This window comes from Schistocerca serialis, chromosome 12, assembly GCF_023864345.2.
Source record: "Schistocerca serialis cubense isolate TAMUIC-IGC-003099 chromosome 12, iqSchSeri2.2, whole genome shotgun sequence".
In the NCBI taxonomy this organism is placed as follows: Eukaryota; Metazoa; Arthropoda; class Insecta; order Orthoptera; family Acrididae; genus Schistocerca; species Schistocerca serialis.
The window spans coordinates 24,356,159-24,378,012 of NC_064649.1; the positions used below are offsets into that span (position 1 = coordinate 24,356,159).

General features: G+C 36.9%; 2 long non-coding RNA genes across 2 annotated transcripts in view; both read right to left on the reverse strand.

Moving 5' to 3' along the window:
• Positions 1 to 3,730: 3,730 nt before the first annotated feature.
• LOC126428042 (uncharacterized) overlaps positions 3,731 to 21,854 on the reverse strand; it is a 120,186-nt gene continuing 102,062 nt past the window's right edge. Inside the window, exon 2 of the long non-coding RNA XR_007576757.1 lies at positions 3,731 to 7,159. This is a non-coding gene — a long non-coding RNA (uncharacterized LOC126428042). The remainder of the gene's footprint in view (positions 7,160 to 21,854) is intronic.
• The window catches only part of LOC126428044 (uncharacterized), an 83,518-nt gene continuing 75,970 nt past the window's right edge, over positions 14,307 to 21,854 (reverse strand). Inside the window, exon 3 of the long non-coding RNA XR_007576761.1 lies at positions 14,307 to 15,079. This is a non-coding gene — a long non-coding RNA (uncharacterized LOC126428044). The remainder of the gene's footprint in view (positions 15,080 to 21,854) is intronic.

Consider the following 21,854-nt stretch of genomic DNA (forward strand, 5'->3'; position numbering starts at 1 on the left):
TATAGCTGTGCTACTGTTCCCCTGTACCCTACTTGGGAAAAAACACGATCTGCATAACATCATATGAATTAAGAAGATCCGATAAAACTGAAACTGGCATTTACCGGTAGCACTGATGTGAAAAATTCAATAAATCTTTCTAATTGAAGTTCAGTGGATGTTAAATGGGTATAACTATCTCACTCTAGCATTCCTGTATTGACATAAATGAGGCAATATAATCCATGTACTCACGATTTGATTCATTGTGAAACATTTACTTTCAAACGAGTACTGGAAAAGCAGCATTAAGAATGGGACATTAAATTCCAATATACCTTCCTGGTATCCAGTATCAGGACCCCCTGTATGTCAAGTGAGGAACTCATGAAGTAGATCGGAGGCACCTTGTGTTGCGTTTCCAATAGCAACACTGTTACACATACAGCTCAAGTCTTCAGAAATAAGATGCTGCACTTACCTGACAAAAAAAATCACATCATCAATGCAGTCACTAGCATAGCCTCAACACTAGCATCCATTTACTTGCCACACCTCAGCTTCTGTATCATGTCACTGTAGATTAGATTAGATTAATACTAGTTCCATGGATCATGAATGCGATATTTCGTAATGATGTGGAACGAGTCGAATTTTCTAATACATGACATAGTTAGGTTAATTTAACAACATACTTAAGTTAATATAACAACTTTATTTTTTTGTGTTTTTCTTTTTTTTTCTTAATTTATATCTAAAAATTCCTCTATGGAGTAGAAGGAGTTGTCATTCAGAAATTCTTTTAATTTCTTCTTAAATACTTGTTGGTTATCTGTCAGACTTTTGATACTATTTGGTAAGTGACCAAAGACTTTAGTGCCAGTATAATTCACCCCTTTCTGTGCCAAAGTTAGATTTAATCTTGCATAGTGAAGATCATCCTTTCTCCTAGTATTGTAGTTATGCACACTGCCATTACTTTTGAATTGGGTTTGGTTGTTAATAACAAATTTCATAAGAGAGTATATATACTGAGAAGCTACTGTGAATATCCCTAGATCCTTAAATAAATGTCTGCAGGATGATCTTGGGTGGACTCCAGCTATTATTCTGATTACACGCTTTTGTGCAATAAATACTTTATTCCTCAGTGATGAATTCCCCCAAAATATGATGCCATATGAAAGCAATGAGTGAAAATACGCGTAGTAAGCTAATTTACTAAGATGTTTATCACCAAAATTTGCAATGACCCTTATTGCATAAGTAGCTGAACTCAAACTTTTCAGCAGATCTTCAACGTGTTTCTTCCAATTTAATCTCTCATCAATGGACACACCTAAAAAATTGGAATATTCTACCTTAGCTATATGCTTCTGATTAAGGTCTATATTTATTAATGGCGTCATACCATTCCCTGTACGGAACTGTATGTACTGTGTCTTATCAAAATTCAGCGAGAGTCCGTTTACAAGGAACCACTTAGTAATTTTCTGAAAGACAGTATTGAAAATTTCATCAGTTAATTCTTGTTTGTCAGGTGTGATTACTATACTTGTATCATCAGCAAAGAGAACTAACTTTGCCTCTTCATGAATATAGAATGGCAAGTCATTAATATATAATAAGGACCCAAGACTGACCCTTGTGGAACACCATTCTTGATAGTTACCCAGTTTGAGGAATGTGCTGATCTTTGCATGTTACGAGAACTACTTATTTCAACTTTCTGCACTCTTCCAGTTAGGTACGAATTAAACCATTTGTGCACTGTCCCACTCATGCCACAATACTTGAGTTTGTCTAGCAGAATTTCATGATTTACACAATCAAAAGCCTTTGAGAGATCACAAAAAATCCCCATGGGTGGTGTTCGGTTATTCAGATCATTCAAAATTTGACTGGTGAAAGCATATATGGCATTTTCTGTTGAAAAACCTTTCTGGAAACCAAAGTGACATTTTGTTAGTACTTCATTTTTACAGACATGTGAAGCTACTCTTGAATACATTACTTTCTCAAAAATTTTGGATAAAGCTGTTAGAAGGGAGATTGGACGGTAATTGTTGACATCAGATCTCTCCACCTTTTTATGCAAAGGTATAACAATAGCATATTTCAGTCTATCAGGGAAAATGCCCTGTTCCAGAGAGCTATTACACAGGTGGCTGAGAATCTTACTTATCTGTTGAGAACAAGCTTTTAGTATTTTGCTGGAAATGCCATCAATTCCATGTGAGTTTTTGCTTTTAAGCAAGTTTATTATTTTCCTAATTTCAGAGGGAGAAGTGGGTGAGATTTCAATTGTATCAAATTGCATAGGTATGGCCTCTTCCATTAACAGCCTAGCATCTTCTAATGAACACCTGGATCCTACTATATCCACAACATTTAGAAAATGATTATTAAAAATATTTTCAACTTCTGACTTTTTGTTCGTAAAGTTTTCATTCCTCTGCTCTTGGTTGACCTGTTTCTCTTTTAATAATATTCCAAATTGTTTTAATTTTATTATCAGAGTTGCTGATTTCAGACATGATACACATACTCCTGGATTTTTTTAACAACTTTTCTTAATATAACACAGTATTTTTTTATAATTTTTGATAGTTTCTGGGTCACTACTCACTCTTGCTGTCAGATACATTTCCCTTTTCCGGTTACAAGATATTTTTATACCCTTAGTAAGCCATGGTTTGTTACAAGGTTTCTTACGAGTATATTTAACTATTTTCTTGGGGAAGCAGTTTTCAAATGCATTTACAAAAATGTCATGAAATAAATTATATTTTAAATTGGCATCAGGTTCACGGTACACATCATCCCAGTCTAACTGCTGTAGGCTTTCCCTGAAATTTGCAATTGTTAATTCGTTGACTGAACGTACTACTTTGGAGGACTGTTTAGTATTGCTGAATGGAGCTATGTCATATATTGTAACTAGCTGTGCACCATGATCAGAAAGACCATTCTCAACAGGCTGAGCATTCATCTGGTTAAACTTATCTTGGTCTATAAAGAAGTTATCTATCAGTGAGCTACTATCCTTTACCACCCGAGTAGGAAAATCAATAACGGGTGTCAAATTGAAAGAACCGAGTAATACTTCAAGGTCATTTTTCCCATTACCCTCTTTCAGAGAATCTACATTGAAGTCCCCACAAATAATACTTTCCTTCCCCCTGCCTGACAGATAGCTCCGTAATAACCAATCGCAACAAAATGATAAGGAAATTCTTAGATAATGTTTTCCACGTTTACCTGCCCTCTCGGGTTTCGAGAAGAAACCAGATTTTCAAAACTTCTGTCATTGTCAGGAGCTGCCTGTTTGACGCCACAGCAATGTTCTTTCTCTTTAGCAGTTATGCATAAAATACTGCCACAGTATTACTTATGACAGTTAGCTCCTGCCAATGACTATGGAAGACCTGCTGAATGGCTGAGTTATCTAAGTGTCTTGACATGGGAATATATAGAAATTTCTGTTTCGGATTGTTGTCATACAAGAAATTTTGCTTACTGGAAATTTATTTTAATGTTGAGTCTAATCATACAAATACAACTACTTCAGTGTATTGAATCTGATGATGGTACATACCCCAGTCATCACCACCTTAGTTTTATGGAGAAAATACTTCAAGTGTTTTATACTTTGAGGTTGCTCCCTGATGCTACAACAAATTAATAAACACTGCCTCAGATGAAACAAGTTGAAAGAAACAGATCTTCAGAGGGAGATGGATTAAAACAGTTGTGCATGTCAAACAGTATTTTATTTAATTCTAAATGATGGTATTGCTACTTACACCACCACTGGAAAACACTGGAAGCATCCACAAGGATGCCCGTTTCTGACAGCAATAAATAATAAATACGTAAAAATAGATTAATAAGTATACTAATCAATGATTTGTTTTTATGAGAGAGCAGTAACAAAATAGTAACTAACATCGGCACACAAGTGTAAATAAATACAAACATATTATAAAGACAAACAGAACATAACAATAATGGATAACTTGAAATAATTTTAGCCAGTGTACTGAAAGTACAACATTATCAATGCCCAGGGTATACTAACATTTAAAAAACATAGCAAACCGAATTCTTTAGAAGTAGAGCTTTGACAACTTATTTACAAGCAAATGTTAGGCAATACCATATGCAAATTTGAGATAAAAGCTGTTAGAGTGACTAGTATTCCAACAAGATATCAAAGAAATAGTACAGTGATGTACTTAACATCTAAATAAATACACAAGTCTATTAAATGGACAATTCAGTGACTTATTTAAGTTTACTTAATAGCTGAAAAATAGAAATACTGTTGCACCAACATGTGCATATATCAAAAATTAATTGAAGATCATTCGTATGTTTATTCACACTTTCCTCAGATAAGGAAGGCACTGCTACATTAAACAACCAACTTGTCAGATGGAATAAAGAAATAATTATCAATTTACTGTCTAATGACTAGACTATTGTTATTGTTGTTGTCATTGATACCGATCAATGCATGTAATTTATTTACATGTTCTGTAACTGGGTGAAAGAATGGTTGATGACACTACCTTGCTGTGCAGTTACACATTCTGAAAGCCCTGATGGATGTTCTCACATCCATTAATGCATAGCCTACACCACCACTGCTTTAGAAGCACTACTGAAGAAAACACTGGTAACCTTTCGAGTCACAGTTTACAGCGCCACAAACAGATGTGGCTATCCATGTCTTGTGCCCCGTGAGAAATGCTCCAATGCACATTTAGATTCATATCCACTGGTTGAGAATTCCTCAAGTTGTAACTCTTTGTAGAATGTTGTTTTTCCCTAAAAATTTGATGTCAAATTCAAAATTAAAGAACTGTACTTTGTGGATGGGGTCAGGATAGATCTACCTACCACCAGTCCTCTCTTAGTACAAAAGCTGAAAATAATCTTTCTGCATCGTATACCAACTACGTTGCAGGGCGAGGCACGGAGGTTGGGTGTAACAGACACCGAGGTAGTACTTGTCGATCCAGGAGCCTAGGATATCAGCAATGTCCCATACAGCTAGGAACAGAGTGTCATCCTGGTGGCTGCACACCTAACAGAAGAAATTCTTGCACCTCAGCAACGCTCATCCATCAAAGACTGTTTTCGTTACTGAACCAGTCCAATCGTCGCACTAGCTCCGTCACTGCATTAGTTCCACTGTTACGTCCAGCAACACAGTAGAAATGAAAAAAATGACTTTGCTGATGATCACAGGATATCATCAGTGCAGGTCCTTGATGGCTCTGGAAGTTGTGAAGTGATGCTGCAGGCTACCACATTCATCCACCTGGTTCCCATCTGGTCAGCCGTGAGTCTAGTCCAGCACTGCAGGAGAAGGTCTTGTAATGACATCAGCCCCACCACATCTTTTGGTCATGACCTCCTCACGAAAGTGTGGCAACACCGCTCCTCTATGGAATATTCCAGGCCCTGAGTGTCGCATTGTCTCCCCAAAGTACACGGCTTGGTGGCATAAATTCCATCGGCTCACTTCAGTTGTGATAATAACAATTGCTGCTGAAATTCTTTAACACAGTTCAGTATTACTGCTACATATACCCACAGACTCTCATCGTAAGCAGGACTTTCATTAGCATCTGTGCTAAGGTGGATTGCATGCTGCAGGCACATGAGGTGGAATCTTGGTGGGGGCAGATCGTTGCTCAAATTTGTTGGTAAGACAAATAAATGCAATGGTACTCAGCTTCACTGTCCATTCCTCTCGCTTCAGTTCTCATAAATACATCTTCTGGTAAGAAGGGGGAATTGCAATGATATTAACATCACAGCCTCATCATCATCATCATCATCATCATCATCATCATCATCATAATCAATGACAACAACAACAACAACAACAACAAAGAAATTTCATGAACACACACAATATTTGCAACTTATGCATATTTCACTATGCATATATAGCACAACCATAAGAACTAATAACCATGAAGTGCTCAATGTTAATTTCTTCTAACTGAAAAATAGTAAGAATCCACTGAAGTACTATAATGAACTTTATACAAGCTAAACATATGAGGTTTTAACTGCTTTTACAAATAAGATGGTTTCATAAAATTTATGATTTATGGTATGAGGTAATCTAGTAATACTTGCAGTAAATGATAATTGTAATTACTACTTGCATCACTAAAGCGCGCGCGCGCCCACACACACACACACACACACACACACACACACACACACACACACACCTTTTCTACAGTGATCATATTTATGACCCCATACAAGAAAGAGTAAATGAACTGATAATTAACAGATTGCATCAAACTGAAAACAAATACAAGCTTCCACAGCTTCAACTACAGAAGTAGGAACTGAACCCCCGACCTCAACACAGCTTAATAAGGAGAGCAATATTTATGGATGAGGTTGCAATAAAGTGTATGATCAAATCAACATAAGAGGTGATGGCGTTTCCAAAAATGCCAAACTGCCGTCTAGAGTAAAATGAACACAACTGAAGTTACATTATCATGAAAAATTACACATATACTCTGACAAACAATTACATATTTACACTGGCAAATAACAGCATTGCACTGTAACACTGATTAAAATTGTACATCATTCGTACTAATAGTACTATTAACTTGTGTACAGAGATGATATTTTACACCAAAATTGTATTTTTATGATTTGATTCATTCCATGTTATGCACGTGCACATAAAGTAACAAAACAAAACTGAACCTAACAAAGATAATATTTACAACACCAAGAATGATTAAGGCATGTTTATTTTTTAAAAGTGCCTTTAAGAGAAATATCCAATTGTAGAAGTCACTATACAGTAAGAAAAGGAAGTGGACTGTTATTCACTTAATATTGAATTTTGGATATTTTTCAGATATTTGTGCAAAAACTATTTTAAATATTATCACAAGTTATAGCTGTATACTGGGAATTCTGTTCCCTCAAACTTAATTTCCTGGCAAATGACACATTGACATACAAAATGTACTGCATATAACAAGAATAAACTACATACGCAACCACAAGACCTGATTAAAGAATTACCAGTTACAAGCAGAGTAGATAATGATATCTATTACGTACAGAGCATAAATCACCACAGGTTATATTAAGTTAAAGGTAAATAATTAATTTTCAATACCTGTTAAGTACATGTAAGAAACTTCAGTGAATCATTTCACTTGACATTTGAGCAATGTACAATTTCTTTAATGAAACAGCTGTAGGTCATCAGCCTAATTTTGATGATCACAAGTTCATTTATTGCTCAGCAGTGTAAATAACATACCAATCTCTAGCAGCTCCCTCTCCCAAATAATTACCTCAAAACCACATAGTTTCGGCATTACATCAACTCTCAATTTCACTGACTTACTCAGAATATACAGCAGTTATCTCAAACAGTATTCATAACCATCGAATGTATCAACCAGACACACACACACACACACACACACACACACACACACACACACAGAGACAGACAGACAGACAGAGAGAGAGAGAGAGAGAGAGAGAGCGAGAGCGAGAGAGAGAGAGAGAGAGAGAGCGAGAGAGAGAGAGAGAGAGAGAGAGAGAGAGAGCGAGAGAGAGCGAGAGAGAGCGAGAGAGAGAGAGAGAGAGAGAGAGAGCGAGAGAGAGAGAGAGAGAGAGAGAGAGAGCACTTTCTACAAAAGAATAAAATTCTACAATAAATTTCCCTAACATTAAAAAGGCACTTAAAATTCTATTTAAAAAAGATAATTGGTTGTACAAAGTCAAGGTTTATTTTATTCATGTAGCATGGAGCAGACAATGGTGAAAAACTGACCATTTAATTAGAAACAACTTTCATTCTGCTGTGAAATCCTTTGCCCAGGACCTGTGGTTGATTCCATTTTCCTCATCTCAACACTGGTGAGGTGATGACTTCTTTTTCAGAAGGGTTGACAACACAAAAAATTTATCAGAATAGCTAAGTATTGTGAAGGTACTGAATACAGCTGAAAGTGAGTGACTATATTACAAACATTCACTCATCCAGTGATTACTTATGCAATACAAATTGTGTAACTTATTTTATCTTAATTGTAAACTTCTTTGAGATGTTTCAAAAATACTGTACACAAAATTCACACATCATCATATAAAACTGTATAAGATGTTATTGTACAATTGGATAACTTAATTTCTTAAAAAAAATTTTGTCTTTCAATTAAGACACATCTGATATTTTATAAATGACATACGGAGGAAAATCTAATATTTTCTGCACATTACTGCCAAGACAACAATGTCAACTTTAATATGTGTACACACAGGAGTATGCAACTTAACACAGTACACAAAACCAGAACCGTCAAGCTGAGTCTTGAAAAAATCAGGGATATACAATACTGATTGAGACAACTGCTGTAAATTTCTTTTTCTTCTTTTTTATTTTGCTAGGCAGGCAGAAAGTTTAACATACCTGTAGTAAAAGATACTATAAATTCATTGATGCTTATAGAGTACACAATTCAAATAAAATTCGAATTGCCACTAACACGGATCAAAACAACACACCATTTCAAGCATTAAAGGTAATTTACAAATATAAAATGTAACATACGCAAGAAGGTGTATCTCCATTCACACCATCCCTTCATGTACATACATTCTAAATGATCATTTGGAGCTAGCTAATGAACAATTCCAGCCGATGTTCCTTGGGCTTTTCACACAAATGGGACCCGCAGGTCAGAACTGTTGAAACAGTACTGTATGTACCGTTCCATAATTAAATACAATGTTTTGCAATCGTACTTTCCTAGAAGGACAACATCGATAGATATTCATGGGTGCGGCCACTTTATGTTTTTTTTTCTCTCTCTCTCATAACGTGGCCCCACTGCGGGCACCACGAAACTCCTATGACGTAGGATGGAACGTTGATTTATTATGTTGTAGAATATTTATTTAATCATTCACGCACATGAAATATCCTTTACAACCTATTCCCATCTTTCCTGAAGCAATGGCAGCCATTAGTTTGGAAGCAGACAACTCTTGGTAGACTGTAGTGTTTCCTTGGGCTTGAGTGGCAGAGATCGACCACAGGCAAAACTTCGTCAAAGAGAATGTGAGAACATAGGGTTTAGCGGGGAGAGGTTGGTCAGGCTACCCCCTCCACTGAAAACCAGAGGCTCTCAGGAGCTCCGGCATGGTAAGGGGCTGTTCTGCGAAGAAAGGGTAAGCGAGTGGACGTGCCTTCAGCATGTCCGTCTCGATTGGTAATAGAAAAAGGTATTGGAATACTAGATATTTGTGACTAACCCACTTTTTTTCAGCCCAACGTTGAATAGGGAAACCAATGATTCTGCTCATGGTTATTTTGATTATTTTCTGTGGTATGATTTTTGTGTATTGAGAGTGATATATATGTATGTCTTTGTGTTCATGCCACGTGGTAGGCAACATTAGGCTTGGATAGTGAAACTGTCCATCTATACGATAGTTAGGTAACAAACCGTGTGACTTTCAATTTATTTGTGTGTGTGTTAGGAATTTTGGAAGGGTTTATTGATTTTTAACGTGTGTTTTCTGTGTATTACAAATAGGGGCCACGTGTGACGAACTAGTAACAAGGCAGCTACATTCACCTACAGAAAAACTCAGGTAGAAGCAATAGATTATTTAAATAAACTGCTACTGCCTCACGGTACAGGCATTTACACAGTTTCAACCGTGTGATTAAAATCTTGTAAGCATGTGGAAAGCCACTTTGAACCCACGTGGTCATAGCCACCATATGCACATGTAGTATCCTTTGATACTGGCTAAATTCTAACTGAAGTTGCTATACAGTACAGAATAGGAGTATAGAAAAGAAAGCTTTGTCGTCTAATGCTTAGCCGATCTCTGTCCTCACCCCATTGCATGCTAGTATTGAATCTGTTCACTAGTTGCAAGTTTGAGCTCTTGTCTATCCTGTCCTATGTGTTTTAGTATTAAAGTAGTGGGAACATTACTAGTGGCTGAAGACATGCAATTCCGTCTGTTAAGAATTCCACCTTTCCCAGAAACAGCGTGCGTATTGCATGCAGTTGTGTAAAATAAGAGGCTTCATCTCCACCTAACATTATATTAAATTAGGAGAAACATCTATGAAAGAAATAAAGCAAATTTATTCAGAATATCTTCAGTATGCTATGCTTGAACAAACCCTATACCCCTTTAACAATTATAAATATTAATGGCACAGACTGCCAATAAGTATGCTGCATTCTATGATGGAAAACTCCTCCATTGATCCCTCCAAAAGAATCCGTTGCACATTATTACCGATCAGGGCCTAAATATCGTTAGACACTGCCATAATTGTCAGCAGTCTTGTCGGTTTCTACTGGCCATGTACCAGCATGTTTAATATCCACACCCATAGAGGGCTGTAATACAGATGAAGGTTTCTGAGAACCTATGACAGAAAAGCAGTGTAAACTGATTGCAAAGTTCTTCCTTATCATTAACGAAAGTAAAATATCCCTAAACATACCTATAACTAAGAATAGATAATTTCCCCACAAACAGATAACCTTTAATAAAGGCAACTTCTGTCAGAATCTGTTTGAAGTAATATACCCCAGCGACAGTCTCTTTTCACTGTCAACAAGGGTACCCATATTCCAATAGAAAACAACTGCACTACTTAACATCCTCAGAATACCATTGAAGAAAATGGACAGAGGCCGAAATCAAAACACTTGTGATTGATTCTTGACAGCACCCTAATAATTAAACATTTTAATTTCTCCTATGACATGCTACAGTTATTGGTATCTTACCCTTATGGGTAAAGCATTTTTTTCTGTTATTTAGGTTTGCATGTCTTGTACTACGAATCCTTTTTTCACTGTAAACCAAAACAGCACAGGTGAAGTACATGTCTGTGGCTGCAACTGATGAGTGACATATTGTGTGTGTGTGCGCGCGCGTGTGTGTGATTACTGTGAAAAAAAGCCATCCAAAGATCGGCATGATAGGTACAAACCAGCAATGGCACTCAGTGCTTTTCAAAAGTAGTTGTGGCTGGTTGGAGTCTTCACTAACAATCCTTCACAGCTGTGGAGTTAAGAAACATCCAATGTGGATAAATTAACAATAAAATTATATACTGACAAACATTTGATTGACGTTACATATTAATAAAAAAATGTTCAGTTATCACAGAAATTTTGAAGTATGTTTGTCTATAAAACATGGCAATCTGAACAAAGCATTGGAGTATGTGGGCCTTACTGTTATGGAGAGCCAAACTGTGTGCCCAGTAATTTAAGATTTGTAAGGCAATATATCACATGGCCCAGAATTATCTACTTACTACAAATAATAATGGTGTATGGTAATTTTTGAACATTATAAAATGTTTTTCTTATCTGTGTGTCATCTTTTGTGTTATTTTTGCTTAGAAACACTTGACTGGTTATGTATACAAATTTGCATCTTGAAGTGCTGCAGTATTTGCTATTATGTTTCTTAGATTGCATTCAAGCCTGAGAGAGGTTCTTAATTCTCAATGTTATACAAAGCTTTCATTGGCAGAAACATCTGCACCTATATACTGTAAATAACATTGCTATTACTCAGAGGAAGTAACATTTATAATCTTCATGTTTTTCAGATGCAGTTCCCACTCCATATACCTTCAACTGCACCACGATTTAGGAGAGAAGTCCTGAAAATTGTAGGCCATGCTTTGACAACTCACAGTTTCAAAGTGTTGCAACTCAAAAGTACAAGCATTTAAACAAAGTATTTAAAGAGTGTATTCCTGAAGTCATTATGTGACTTGAAAGGGATGATAAAGAAATGAGAAATACACAGTGGATGGCTACTTCAAAACAAAGTAAATGTAGTACAGCTCCTACTATTAGTGTTGACAATTTAAATAAGTTACGAACAATACATCAAGAGACACTACTGCAGTTCAGTTCAGCTGTATGGATGGTTGTAACATTTAAGAAAAGACATGTCAATATAGTGAATTGCCGAACACTGGTGTCCATTGTGCACTGTACCGTGGCAAATTAACACGTTGCTGATGAACCGACCCATCCAGTGAACTACTGTGACCTGAAGTATGCCGGGAAAAGCTGAAGAATTACAAAAAAGTATTTGTCTTGAATATGCTACACAAAACATTTCACTGCAGTTACCAGATAATACAGTGTAATTTTTTTTTAAAGATGACATTAGCGTGCTGAATACTACCAAACCAAGAGCGAGATATATACATGAAACAGTCATTTCTCTTCTTTTCTCTGGTCTGTCTATTAGGCGACTTCTGTAGGGAGTCAAATCTACAGATTTCAAATGCTGTTCAGTTTCGTTCATTCAAGGAACGTGATCTGCCCATAGCATCTGTTTAGTTTCTGTAAGCCCTACAATACAGGGCAATTCAAAAAGATGGACACCATTTAAAATCGCTATATTTCCTAAACTATATACTGTACTTGAATTTTGTAAGTACATTTCAAAGATGGTGCTGTGCAGTTTCAAGTTCTACTTCTACCACTGCAGAGTTTGTAGCATAGACTGCACGAATTTTAAGTGTGGAGGCTATATACAATTTTTTTTTGCCTTCTTTATCCAATTAAAAGCATCTGTAAAACTGCGGCACAGCGTGCATTTCGGCATAACTTCAATGTTCAAGACAAGCTGTGATCACTGATTAGTAATAGCAAGATTTGTACTTAATACAAAATATGAAAGATTAACACTAAGTAAATGAAAAGTAATCTTAAATGCTAAAAATCTAAAAAGAACGAAAAAAGGAATTTTCAAGAAATCATTCAGAGGAAATTAACAGAATGTTAAGCAGAAGTATAAAAGGTACTAATTACGACAGCTGAAGAAGTGGGTGGCATGTGCAAATCTCAAAACGAACCCAAGAAACTGACCAACAGGTTTGATGGACAAGAGAAGAATGAATGATTGAATGAATGTTGATAAAGACAAAGATAAGATAGAATATGCAGAGCTGTGTAAAGCTCTGAGAAAGAACATGAAAGATGACATCAGTGAGTATGAAGAAGACACACTAAAAGCCAGTCTTGAGAATAAATCTAGTTTAAAGAAAGTCAAGCAAATGCTTATGATTGGAAGGCATTGGACACAGATCAAGGCCAAATTACAGCCAAGGAAAAAATACTTTAATATATTGGAAATTTCTATACTAACCAATATAGCAAAATCAATTATGATATCTTGATCCTAGACGAATTGAATGCTTTTGTTTCCCAAATTCCAGAAATACTACTACTAGAAGTCAAATATGCAACAGACAATATGAAAAAAGACTGCTCCGGGTAGTGATGACCTGCGAGTTGATGTTCTAAAGCTGATGGATGAGGGAGCCATAAAACATTTAGCTAAAATATGTTCAGGTTATCTGCACCGTGGAACATTACCAAGCGGCTGGAATAATTCCAATACACGAGAAAGGTAGTACCAAGGATATAAAGAACTATCGCCATATCAGCTTACTCTCCATAGTGTACAAGTTTTCACTAGGATCTTTACTACCAGATTGAGCACTACACTCGACCAAGCTCAACCCACTAAGAATGCTGGTTTCCGATCAGGATTTAGCACAGTTGACCATATCTTTACACTATGGAAAATAATTAGAACAAATGAGTACCATCTACCCCTTTGCCTTGCATTTATAGACTTTGGAAAGGTCTTTGATTCGATGAGTCACCCAGCTAGGTTTGCGATTATAGAGGAACAAGCAGTAGAACAGGGCTATATCAAAACCTCCACAACCTTTGAACTTTTACAAAACCTCCACAACCTTTGAACATTTACAAAACCTCCACAACCTTTGAGAGCACTGCCGAAGATACTGATGAATTTCTCATTGAAAAGGGTGTAAATCAAGGTGATTCTGTAACTCCCAAACTATTTTCAGCAGTCTTAGAAAAAGCCATGCCTAAATTTAATTGGGTGGAAAAGAGAATTCAAGTTCTCAGAAAAATACTGAACAACTTTAAGTTTGCGGGTGATATTGTCCTATTTGCAAATGGCATAGAAGAACTTCAAGTATTAGTTAACGAACTTGCATTAGTGTGTTCTGACATTGGACTAAAAATGAACTTTGATAAAACCAAGATAATGATCAATGAATGGGCACCTGAGGGAAGTATATCAGTTGGAAGTACACAACTCCAAAGAGTCACAGAATATCTCTATCTGGGTCAACTGATAAACATGAAAGAAGATTTAAAACCAGTAATATTACGATGAATAAATTGGGCTAGCAAGCTTATGGGAGCCACTCTTCAATTTTGAAATCTAAGATGTCAGTTGAGCTGAGAAATTAGTTTTGACCAGTGCGTATTTCCAGTAATAACTTATGGCTCCGTAAAATGGACATTAAATGAATTCATTGTTAGGACGCTTACAGTGGCCCAAAGAGGAATGGAAAGATCAACGTCAGGTTACACAAAAAAAGACAGGAAGAGAGCAGTTGAAATAAGACGAACAATGAAGTTCACCGACATAATGGAAAGAGAACACACTGAAATGGCAGTGGTCTGGTCATGCTGCTCAAACAAAAGATGGTAGATGCTCAGTATCGGAAGAAATGGAAGATTTTACTGGAATGCTTTTTTACATGCTGACTCAAAGAGGCCACATTATTAAGTGATAGAACTGGCTGATGGTGGTGATCTGAAACATGGAAACAGACGAATTGTTTCTACCCCGTGTAATAATTCGTAATGAAGCTAAATTTCACCTCAATAGGAAAATCAACAGGCACAACCTTCGGATTTGGGGGCTACAAAATTCCCATGGAACACTGGAATACGAGTGGGACAATCCCAAAGTAAATGTGTTTTGTGTCGCATCACTGTTAAAGATTTATGAACCTTTTGACAATGTGGTTATTGGAGTAACTTATCTCAGAATATAGCCAACTGAATTAATCACCCTGTATTTGGGTCGATGCAGATCTTGTCCAGTTCACAATTATGCCATATCTCCTGTTTCTGAGGGTTCTCGCCTTGTACATGGCGTAGGTCTGCTCCAGACATTCCACCTGAAAATGTAAATAGTTTAATTTGGTGAATAGTGAATTAGTTACTTATATATCACCCATTTTTCATCATTTGAGTTTGCACATTTCCTAAATGTTATACATAAAAATACATTACATACACCATGTGTGCGTAAAGTTTGATTTTAATGTTTACTCATTATTTTATGACACTAAAACAAGCAAGAAAAGAGAACTGGCAACAGTAAAGAACATAAATACCTTGGCCAAGTTGGCCTGCCTTACCACACTGTCAAGTGACATCCACTTGCAGGGGCAAACAAATGCCTTTTAGTCAAATCACTGTGGAAGACACGCTAACACATTATTAATGATACAGAGAGAAACCTGTACACTCATTCCAATGGCAAGAATATATATCTCCTGGAACAGATATACACGGAGAAGAACTAGATGTACACCAAGCAAGAAATGATGATTTCGGCAATCAATTTATTCTACTCATTTTGTTGACTTGTTTTCACATTGATTAAAGATTTTTTCTTCACCAAACTCAATGTTTCCCAACTCACTACTGTTTTCATCCTGTCTATAAACATATGGAAATAAAGCAAAGCAGAAAATAGCTGCTAAGTATATTATGTGAAATTACATATTCTCAAAAAGGACTGGCTGAAGAAAAAGCACTTAGCAGTGGTATAGGTCAGTACAGGTTCCTCTAAACATAGAAACAATAATGAAAAGTTTTTCCATTACTAAGATTCCATGTTTCTTGAGAATGAGAGCACGTGTTAATTGAAGGATAGAAAATAATGTGAAGGTGCTCACATCAAGAGCACTAACTTCTCTACCCTCCAAACACTCTTTAGCAGACATTAGTGTTGTTCTACACAACATAGGCTTTCAGAGCCAGTGTTTACTTCAGTTAAAACTTCCGGACTGAGGCACTGTGGTCAGTATATAAAGAACATTTCAATATTTCCTATTTCCAACTGTGGGAGACATCCTCGGAAGTTGCCTTTTGCATCCAAGTCGTCTCCTACAGATGCACATTCACAGACGAAACATAACAGTATGGTCTTAAATATCGACTACGCACTCTGATCTCAGAAGTGAAACACAAATTAGTCTGGGGATTTTGAATTAGTGAACTGAGCTTCGGGAGACCTATTTGCAGCACGATTACTGAAGATACGGACGAAGCCCCCTCGACACTTGGTTTGCTGCTGCTCTGTGGAGAAGCCCCTACAGAGGATCCAAGCCCCTGGCCCCAAGCTGCGAAGCTCATTGCAACTACGTATAATTTCAGAAAGGAATCAGGTTCCAACAATTAAAACAAAGTGCACAGAAATTCGAGATTTGCTCTGTGTGAGATATATAACCATCACAAAAAGGGAAAATGTTGGACCAACAACTGTCTATCATTTTAAACATAACCTGAGAAATGTATTGTCATGTTGTCTCATGTTTAAGCAATTTTTTTTTTAAACAAGACAATATTTTTCAATGTTTTCTTTTGAAATAAAGCAGACTGTTTATTAACTACCAGCTGACAAACCCAGTATTACCCAGGTACTCATTTTAGCAATTTTCTATTATAAATGAAGACAATAAATGAACTATGTTCATACTGAAATACGAAAAAAATTCATTTCCATGTGTATACAGGGTGTTACAAAAAGGTACGGCCAAACTTTCGGGAAACATTCCTCACACACAAATAAAGAAAAGATGTTATGTGGACATGTGTCCAGAAACGCTTAATTTCCATGTTAGAGCTTATTTTAGTTTCGTCAGTATGTTCTTCCACCTACGCTCAATGGAGCACGTTCTCATGATTTCATACGGGATACTCTACCTGTGCTGCTAAAACATGTGTCTTTACAAGTACGACACAACATGTGGTTCATGCACGATGGAGCTCCTGCACATTTCAGTCGAAGTGTTTGTACGCTTCTCAACAACAGATTCGGTGACCGATGGATTGGTAGAGGCGGACCAATTCCATGGCCTCCACGCTCTCCTGACCTCAACCCTCTTGACTTTCATTGATGGGGGCATTTGAAAGCTCTTGTCTACGCAACCCCGGTACCAAATGTAGAGACTCTTTGTGCTCGTATTGTGGACAGCTGTGATACAATACACCATTCTCCAGGGCTGCATCAGCACATCAGGGATTCCATGCGACAGAGGGTGGATGCATGTATCCTCGCTAACGGAGGACATTTTGAACATTTCCTGTAACAAAGTGTTTGAAGTCACGCTGGTACATTCTGTTGCTGTGTGTTTCCATTCCATGATTAATGTGATTTGAAGAGAAGTAATAAAATGAGCTCTAACATGGGAAGTAAGCGTATCCGGACAAATGTCCACATAACATATTTTCTTTCTTTGTGTGTGAGGAATGTTTCCTGAAAGTTTCGCCGTACCTTTTTGTAACCCCCTGTATACATATAATGTATAAGTAAAGTACAGCCCAAATTAAGAAACATGATCCCAGACAGCTTCTACATGCTGGGCGCAGCTGCTTTGCATGTCTACAACCAGCACCTCTTGAACGTCATGGACAAGCTCAGTTATGATAAATGGAATGTAGTGCAAATGTTCATAAGCTTATGTTGAAGCTTCTGTCAACTACGCATGAAACCATGTTGTGGTTATATATGATCAGCATATTTTGCTTTCTTTCAAAGTATCATATCATATGGAATCTTATTTTGGGGCAATAGCAGTCACGTAAAGGGCATTCTACTTTTACAAAAAAAATTGGTACGAATAATAACCGATTCAGATAAGTTAGAACACTGTAAACCCTTGTTTGTTAAATTGCAATGCCTGACGGTAATAAACTTGTACATCTATAATGTTCTATTGTATGCTAGGAACAATATCTCAAATATATCATTAAGAAGGGATGTACATATCCATAACACCAGGAACAAATCATGTTTAGATGTACCATATCAAAGACTATCCAAGTCACAGAATTCATATTTAGTTCTTGGACTTAAGTTGTACAATAAGTTAAGTATAGATTTAAAAGAGTTACCTGTCAATATCTTCAAAGCTAAGTTGTACAGAATACTAGTAAATAATCCTTTCTACACATTAGCTGAATTTTTTGAAACTGAAAATACTGTCTTTCAACACTGTATCTAGCGGATGGCATTATGTAATCCAAAATAAATTGTGTTTAGTAATTAATGTTAAAAATGTAAGTTATGTTGACGTTGTCTGTTGCTTTATGAGCCGAACGACAATAAAATTTGATTGATTGATTAATTGGGTGGGGTAGCGAGGGCCGCTCCGCCGCAGGCGGCAGTTCGAGGGTCAGCCACATTAGCACACTTGCGTCTCGCGACCCGCTGGTCGCGATACTGATTGACCTTATAAGTAGCCAATCAGAAGCATAGGTGAGATCTGAGCGAATGCAACATCTTTGCTACACACATTCTCGTATTCACAGTTGATTTGAGCGAACATCCTTGCACCTTGTGAGAGCGAGTTATTTCGTTGGAATGGCTGGTTCTGTTGCGTGTTATGTATGTGATAGAGAATATTCAGCAAGGAAGCATTTGAATGCTTATTTGAGGAATGTGCATAAAATTCAGCCAGGTGAAGAAGGTACGATAAAGTGCTCAAAAAGTGGCTGCAGCTTTAAATGCAATTTTTTGGCTAAGTTGCGACTACATTTGGAGCAGGAGCACATGGTAAAAGAAATTAGTGAATTTCAAACGAAGGACAGTAAGTTAAGTGTACATTGCCTACTTAAATTAATATCGTCCATTATTATTACATACTTGCCTGACCTGTGGCCATTAGATATTGTTTTTGTTGGTCAATAGAACATGTGCTTATTTGAAAGCCTGAAAAGACCATTTCGCATAAACTGTAAACTTACTGTCTGCTACATTAAGTATATGTTAAATTGTTGCAAATTTAAATGATTAAAATCACACCAGTAACTCCTGAGGGTATCTGACAGTGCAGTTGTACTTTGCACTTGTTGAATCTGAATGTAATTGTCTTTCACCGATGCTTTTTTTTAGACTTTATGAAGCGGAAGTCTGAGGAGGAAAGAAAAACAAAAAGTAGTTTTGTCTCTCTTTATGGCACTAAGCATTTAAATGATGGCACTGCAAAAACCAACTTTGTATGCCACAGAAGTGGCACATTTTCTTTGAAGTCAGGTGGCAAAAGGCTGTGTAAGTCCCAGGGCACTTGCAAGATGGGGAACCATTGTGTTGCTGCCAAAGAGCTTCACGAAGAAGAAAGTGGAATCTGTAGTGTCATTTGGCTGCATCTCCTGACTTGACATGACCTTCATAACATTAAGAGAGACTTCGCCATTGGTGATGATCAGCAATCTAACATTGATGATATCAGTGTTAGTATGTGGTTGGAGAAAATGAAAGACTGTGTTCTCCTCTATAAGAAATAAGACGAGGCCAGGGAAGATTTTAATAGCACTGACTCGGTGATAGTGTTAATGACAGACTACCAGAAGCAGTTATTACAGAGATTTGGAGAAAATATTGCATGTGTAGACTACACACATTTTACAAATGTTTACAAGCTGTTGGTGACCACATTGTTAGTGGTATACAATTTTGGTTCAGGTATGCCTGTAGCATTCTGTTTTCAAATCAGGAGACTATTTCCACAATAACTCATATCTTTAGTGCTGTGGAAGAGAGAGCTGGCAGCATAAAAACGTCTGTATTCATATCCGACAACACTAATACTTTCTGTAGTGCATGGTCACGAGTCATGGGACCTGCAGAAAATAATCTACTGTGTGCTTGGCACATAGACCACAGCTGGCGGAATAATTAGAAGAAAGTCCATGGCAATGAAGAAATGAAAGCACTTGTGTACAAAGCTCTTTGTACATTGCTTGAAGAAGCGGACATAGACAATTTTAATGAGCTGCTGGAATCATTTGTCGGGCAGCTTCAAGCAGATGAAGGTACAAGAGACTTTGGTGTATATTTCTTATCAAATTACTTATTCCGGCCTCAGCAGTGGGCATACTGCCACCATCGCAATCTGGGTATAAATACAAATATGCACCTTGAAGCAATGCATAGAGTTTTAAAATATTGTTATCTAAAGGGAAAAACAAAACAATAGACTTGACAGACTACTCGTTGTGTTGATGAAATTAGTGTGTGACAAACTGTGTGCTCGAATGGTTAAACTGTATAAGGGTGGCCATTCATATAGAATCAACGTTATTGAGGCTCATCATAAAGCTTCATGTAGTGTTAAGGAGAATGACATTACAGTCAATACTGATGGCACAAAGTTTCATATGAAATCCCAAACACATTGTGGTGTAACACATACTGTGATTTTAAATAACATTGAATGTAAATTGGAGTGCAAGTTGAAGTGCTCCAAATGTATACATGCTTTCAGTTGTTCTTGTGTGAACATTAATTCATTTGAACATATGCATGCACATTCATGCAGTGTCAATGACGTATGCATTAGCCTACATTCAAGTGCCACATTTACACCAAGTGAATCAACGGTGGCAGAATAGGCTTCTGCCATTTTGTGTTCACTGCAAAGAAATACTAAGGATCATGAGAACGCATCTCTGGCCCAAGAACTGGTGTCCACATACCAAATTTTGATTAACCGTGTCAGTTCAGGTAAATTGTCCACAGAAATCCTGAAGTCACTACAGAAGGATGCAGCTCATTCACTGTCACTTTTTCAATCAGACTGCAGGGAAGCTCCACGATGCCCCAGCAACAAGAAGGTAAAAGTGCAACGAAGACCTGGTAAATGTAACAAACAGCCAAAGAGCAGTTTGAAAAACCCAACTCTTGCTGAAAAAGCAAATATTGTTTCGGCACTGAGGCAGCCTGAAAGTGAAATATTAGATGTTCACGTAGATTCTGACCATATTTACTGCTGGTACTAAGTTTTAGATGTGTATGCGCTTCTGTACATTCCATGGTTTGTAGGCCTACTGGGGAAACTCGCCATGTAAAACAAAGAGTAACACATTGTGCTTGGTACCCGTGTTGGTCATGTGAAAACCCAAGCGATATTAATAAAGAAAATAAAAACTTTTTTGCAGTGTTGTCTTTCAATTGATACCTTTATCCTTTTATTTGCACGTGCAATTAAAACCTTTATTTGAAATACTACTTGATTACATTAAAATGAATTGCTGTGTAACTAGTGGAGAAAATTGAAGTCTGCAGAGCAGTGTGTGTGGCATGAATTTGAAGCCCCCTTATCACATGATGCACTGAAGTCTGTTGTAACAATACACTGCAAAATAAAATTGTTTGCATAACAATTAAAAATATTTTTCACTTCTGAATCACATTTCAATTTGGTTCATTACTAAGAGTTCAACAGAATAAAATATTTAAAGGCTCTGAATGTAGCAACTTCCTGAAAAATTTTGTACGTGCAATCCTACAGTAATTATTGACCAAGGAAATGAGTGGTAGTAAAGAATTTCACACAGTGTTAAGTCTAAGGAAACAAGGTTTCTACATCATCCAAGGTGCAATTCCTGAGCAGGGTTGTGTGGTTAGTATGATTTACAGAATACTGAGAACTGTAAACACAAGTGGAACACTATTTTCTTTACTACAATTAATCATTTCCTTTTCAGTATCATTCCAAGCTGCTATAGAATTATTTTTAGAGTTTGCAGTCTCATGTGCTTTAAATCTAGCAATTATATTTTTAGATTTAAAGCACATGTCTTCAGTACCTTTAGAGATTCATCTTTCAGAATAGGAGTTTTTATGTAGATTGATACTGTGCAATGCTTGGTTGGCAGAAT